Consider the following 6,412-nt stretch of genomic DNA (forward strand, 5'->3'; position numbering starts at 1 on the left):
ATCACTGTCTTCACTGAACTTCAATTGTCTTCTCTTTAGGCCTTGGCCCAAAGAAGGTGTTTGGCTCTCAAACATGATGTAACTAAGTTTTAAATTAGATAAAAGTTAAATGTTTGGAGTTTAAGTAAGTATCGTAAAAAGAACTTCTCATACTTTTTTTTTCCATCTTGGCTTAATGCCACAGAAGCCAGGAAATCATAAACACTGGACAAAATAAATGTATAGCTCCATCTAGGTCTATTGGAGCTCTGCCAGTGAGAGTGAAAATTTAGTTTCTGATTTCAGCTTTTCTAGGTTTGTGCTAGATTATTCTATTAGACTCTAATGCAACACTGGGTATGTGGGAGTCTGGAAAGAAAGGAGGAGGGAGAGATAATGAAAGGAGCCTTAGGGGAGAAAATAGGAGGGTGATTTGGTAACTGGGAGGGGAACTGAAAACTCACAGCTTTCAGTCTCCTCATTTTCTCTTTTGTTCGGTATACAAGGAGAAACCTCCCAGAATGAAGAAAGATCATGACTATCTATAAACTAACTGTTTGACAGAGACAGAAATGCTGATAATGAGTGGGTTGTGTCTGTAGTTCTTGGCTGTTCACACCAGCAAAGGATGAAGGAAGACAGAAACTCATGATATGTTTGTCTAACGAGGTAGTGGTGTGATGACTACAGGCAGCAAGAATTCAGCTGAAGTTTAGGGCAGATGTTACCAGGAGTTTATACTGCAGGAAAGTAAAATTGCTTCTGGATTCACCTTTTCCTCCCAGCTTCTCTTTCAGGATCTTCGGGATCAAGCTATGCTATGGCATAAAGTGACAATGTCCATAGGGAAACAGGCTTTGAGCAAGATGCCCCTCTCCTGTTACAGTCTATCTCCTGGATAAATCCATACCAACAGCTGACTAAGCCAGGTCCAAATCTATTCCAGTAGCTCCAGAATTGGACATGCAGGTAGGCATGGTGGCTACATTCATCATCAAATAAGCCTTTGCTTTCAATCCAATGAATTATGTGCCCTTCTACAACAACTGGCACTTGTAAGATAAAGCCTGATGTTTTGTCATAACCCTTTGCTTGGAGCTGATCTTCATCTAGGAAAGACAGGTTTTTCTCTAGAAGCAAGTCTCTTAGCAGCATGAGACTTCATGCTCATGACAGATGGCATGTTAGATGCAGTCTACCAGTGGTCCATAACAGTAGTCGTTCACAATGCACTGATAAACCTGATTTGCTAGAACTCCATCTGGAATCTGAGAAGGGTCCCACAGCATACTATTTGTAACAGACTTTGAGGGTGGAGTTTCCTCATGCTGTTGTAGAAACCTCTCCAGTATAATTCGAGCCATTAATGAGGGTGCATAGTCCACCTCATTGACCAGCTCCAGGAGCACTGAGGCAGCTCCATTTTTCACCACTCCATTCAGGTACCTCTGGTAATAACTTTCAAACGCTTCCAAAGTATGATATTTGGCATGTGTTCTTTTAATAAGCTCCTAGTACTCCTGGGAGAAGATGCTCAGCAGAGTGGCCTGCAATTGACTGGGGAACTTCTGCTTTAGCTTCCTCAGGCTCTGCCAGGTAGGCAGCACAGACACGAAACACTGGGCTATCTCATCGTACTAGACTTTAGTCAATATCATGTTGGGCCAGGACCCAGGAAGTGGTGGGGACAAGACAAAAACACCCAGGGGTTCAAGCAGCCTTAAAGTCAGAGGATAGTGGGTGGGTACACAGCGGTACGGCCTCGGGCCTTCACACTTGGTGTGTCCCAATCCTCCCTTTACCCCTAGCTGTACAGCTGGTCCAACACACACTGCATCCTGAGGTGCCCTGGTGGTTCCGCAGCTGCAGCAGCACACTGTAGACCTGATTGCCTTGCCCAAGCTTTCTCTTTTAATGACTTTTTGCTTTCTTCCTGTATGATGTTCTTGATGTCATCCCAGAACTCTTCTGGTCTTCCGTCTTTAGTGTTTAATGTATCAAATCTGTCCTTCAAATGGTCTCTAAATTCAGGGGGGATATATTCAAGGTCATATTTGGCTCTCATGGACTTATTTTCATTTTCTTCAGCTTCAGTTTGAATTTGAATACGAGTAATTGATGGTCTGTTCCACAATCTTTCCCTGGCCTTGTTTTGACTGATGATATGGAGCTTTTCAATCATCTCTTTCTGCAGTTGTAGTCAATTTGATTTCTATGAATTCCATCTCGTGAGGTCCATGTGTATAGTCATCTCTTATGCTGTCTAAAGAAGGTATTTGAAATGAACAAATCATTGGTTTTGCAGAATTCTATCATGTGTTCTCCAGCATCATTTCTATCACCAAGGCCATATTTTCCAACTAATGATCCTTCCTCTTTGCTCCCGACCTTTGCATTCCAATCGCCAGTAATGAGCAATACATCTTGATTACATGTTTGATCAATTTCAGATTGAAGAAATTGGTAGAATTCTTCTATTTCATCCTCACTGGCTTTAGTGGTTGGTGTGTAAATTTGAATAATAGTGGTATTAGCTGGTCTTCCCTGTAGGCACATGAATATTATCCTATCACAGACAGCATTGTACCTCATGACTGATCTGGATATGTTCTTTTTGACAATGAATGCAACACCATTCCTCTTCAATTTGTCATTTCAGGCATAGTAAACCATGTGGTTGTCAGATTAAAAATGACCAAGATCAGTCCATTTCAGCTCACCAATGCCTAAGATATCAATGTTTATGAGTTCTACTTCATTTTTTACAATTTCCAACTTTCCCAGATTCATACTTTGTACATCCCATGTTCCAATTTTCAATGGATGTTTACAGCTGTTTCTCTTCATTTTGAGTTGTGCCCCATCAGCAAATGAAGGTCCTGTAGGCTTTTCTCTCATGAGCTTTACTCCATTCACATCATCTCAATCAACTGCTTTGAGGAGGCAGCTCTTTCCTATTCACATTTTGAGTGCCTTCGAACCTCAGGGGCTCATTTTCTGGCACACAATCTGACAGTGTTTCTCTGCTATTCATAAGGTTTTTGGTTAGTAAATGTTCAGAAGTAGTTCATCACTCCATCTTCCTAGTCTGTCTTTGTCTGGAAGCACATCTGAAACCTGTCCACCTGGGTGAACCTGCTGGTATTTAAAATACCGGTGGCATAGCTTTCAGAATCACAGCAACTCACAAGCCACCACAGTAAGACAAACTGACAGATAATTGGTGGTCATGTTTAGGATTATGTTAAGTACTACGTTAAATACAAGACTAGTGGCCTATCTTGAACATAGGCAATATGGTACTACTCACTGTCAATCCCAATTTTAACAGATAAGACGAAGTTACAATTTATCCCTTGTGAATCAGGTCCTTGTGAATTTTGGCATATAGATTCAGGGATATATAATTATAATTATAATTATATACCCCTGCTTCTAGTACTCGCAGCTGCACTCCTGGGTCTGGGACTGTAGCATCTGGAAAGAACTGTGCAATTTCACTGACATTCTTCCCTATCCCTTCTTCCCCAGATCCCTCCAAGCAACACTAATCTATCCAGTCTTGATCCTGTCTTTGACTCCTCCATGTTGAGTGTGAGCACACACTCATGATAGTGTGTGAGCTAGCACTTCATATTTTTATTACCTCTGTTTTAGACAACAATGTTTTAACTGACTATTCCAATTCTCTAACAAACCATTACTCTGAGGATAATATATAACATGGTATGTGCATTTAATATGAGGTTTCATGGACCACTATTGCACCCTCTGGGCTATAAAGTGTGTTCATTGGTCTGAAAAACATAACTTGGTGGCCCAAATTAGTATAGTAGCTTTTATTCTAATCACTTAATGGTGTTTTTGGCACCTAAATCGATTACAGAATATGTCAAGCCCAGTCAAGAATAATTATCTGTTCCTGTGAGGACCCATTTGTAACCACCTGATACCATTGGTGTCTTTGTTGTTGTTGTTGTGTTGTTGTTAGGTTCCATGGAATCGGTTCCAACTCATAGCGACCTTGTACAGGGTTTCCGAAGCTGCAAATCTTTACAGGAGCAGAAAGTCTCATCTTTAATCTGCGGAATAGCTAGCTGGTAGTTCGAACTGATGACCTTGTGGTTTGCAGCCCGATTTGTAACCACTATGCTACCAGAGCTCCTTTAGGTGTAATTGGTCCTATATAATCAGTTTTTCCGCTGTGTGCAGGGCATTTCCCCTTGAGCATCTGCAATCTCTGTTTTTCTGGCTGACAAACAGAGCAGTCCTCTGTAGAATTTTGTGCCTCAGAGGGAACAAGATGGATTTGTCTAGTAGATTCAGCCCATCTGTCTACTGCTGCAGCAACCCATGTCCACTGATTTCATGAAACCAATTGACCATCACAGGGAGCATATCAACATATCCACTTGCTGATTTCATTCACCTTCTTTTCCAGAAAGTGTGTTCTTCTGAGGAGCATTTTTATGTTGTACTTTATGCACCCTTTAAATAGTGCTCTCCATAGGTTAATCCAACTGGATGTCCTTTAAGAGTTCAGTTTTTCATTGCCCATTTCTTGATAATATAGCCATTGCTCCTGAGTCAGTAAAAACCCAATCCTCACCATTGTCCAACTGCTCAACCACAACTAGGAAGATAGCATGCAATTTAGTCCATTGAGCTGACCTGTTCTTATCATCTTCAATCAGGGTCTCTCTATCAGCTGGTCTTAATGAAGCATCTTTCTATATTTAATGTTATCCATATACCATGGAACTGTCATCTGCGAACTAAGCAGCCTTTTGCTCATCAGCAGAAAGTGGTTCCTAAGGCATTTCCCATGTGGCAACGGGCCATGGCAGTTTTTCAGGTGGTTTTAGGGTAGGATATATGTGAATTTAGGCATGCACACCGATCTCCTCAAAATTTAAAGTGACAGTTTTGACATAAAACCAAATGGACACTACTCATCTATCTGTCTTACTATGGTGACTTGCGAGTTCCTGTGACTCTGAGGGCTGTGCCACCGGTATTTTAAATAACCAGCAGGGTCACCCATGGTGGACAGGTTTCAGATGAGCTTCTAGTCAAAGATAGACTGAGAATAAAGAGGGACAAACTACTTCAGAATCTTTAGCTGCTGAAAACCTTATGAATAGCAGAGAAACACTGTCAGATACAGGGCCGGAAAATGAGCCCCTCAGGTTGGAAGGCACTCAAAATGCGACTGGGTAAGAGATGCCTCCTCAAAGTAGAGTTGACGTAAATGGAGTTAAGCTTGTGGGAGAAAAACCCACAGAACCTTCTTTTGCTGATGGGGCACAACTCAAAATGAAGAGAAACAGCTGTAAATATCCATTGAAAATCAGAACATGGAATGTACGAAGTATAAATCTGGGAAAATTGGAAGTTGTCAAAAATGAAATATTGTTGTTGTTGTTAAGTGCCATCGAGTTGGTTCCGACCCATAGCGACCCTGTACAGGGTTTCCGAGGGTGTAAATCTTTAAGGGAGTAGAAAGCCTCATCTTTCTCCCACGGAGCAGCTGGTAGTTTTGAACCACTGATCTTAAGGTTCGCAGCCCAATTCGTAACCACTATGCTATCAGAATGTATAACTATTGATATCTTAGGCTTTAGTGAGCTGAAATGGACTGGTATTGGCCATTTTGAATCTGATAACCACATGGTTTACTATGCCTCAAATGACAAATTGAAAAGGAATGGTGTTGCATTCATCGTCAAAAACTACATATCCAGATCAGTCATGAGGTACAATGCTGTCTGTGATAGGATAATATCCATGCACCTACAGGGAAGCCCAGTTAATACCACTATTATTCAAATTTATGCACCAACCATTAAACCCAGTCAGGATGAAATAGAAGAATTCTACCAATTTCTTCAATCTGAAATTGATCAAACAAGCAATCAAGATGTATTGCTCATTATTGGTGATTGGAATGCAAAGGTTGGGATCGAAGAGGAAGGACCAGGAGTTGGAAAATATGGCCTTGGTGATAGAAATGATGCTGGAGAATGCATGATAGAACTCTGCAAAACCAATGATTTGTTCATTTCAAATATTTTCGTTAGACAGCATCACAGATGACTATACACATGGACATCACCAGATGGAATACATAGAAATCAAATTGACTACATCTGTGGAAATGGAAGATGGAAAAGCTCCATATCATCAGTCAAAATAGGGTCAGGGACAGACTGTGGAACAGACCATCAATTAATCATATGCAAATTTAAACTGAAGCTGAAGAAAATGAAAACAAGTCCACAAGAGCCAAAATATGTGCTCAAATATATCTCCCCTGTATTTAGAGATCATCTGAAGAACAGATTTGATACATTAAACATTAAAGACCAAAGACCAGAAGAATTGTGGGATGACATCAAAAACATCATACATGAAGAAAGCAAAAAGTCATTAA

General features: G+C 40.8%; 1 pseudogene; it reads right to left on the reverse strand.

The window, feature by feature from the left end:
• Positions 1–787: 787 nt before the first annotated feature.
• LOC102830145 lies at positions 788–1,637 on the reverse strand (annotated as a pseudogene).
• Between the last annotated feature and the right edge of the window lie 4,775 nt (positions 1,638–6,412).

Source organism: Chrysochloris asiatica, unplaced genomic scaffold (genome assembly GCF_000296735.1).
Source record: "Chrysochloris asiatica unplaced genomic scaffold, ChrAsi1.0 scaffold00191, whole genome shotgun sequence".
Taxonomy (NCBI): Eukaryota; Metazoa; Chordata; class Mammalia; order Afrosoricida; family Chrysochloridae; genus Chrysochloris; species Chrysochloris asiatica.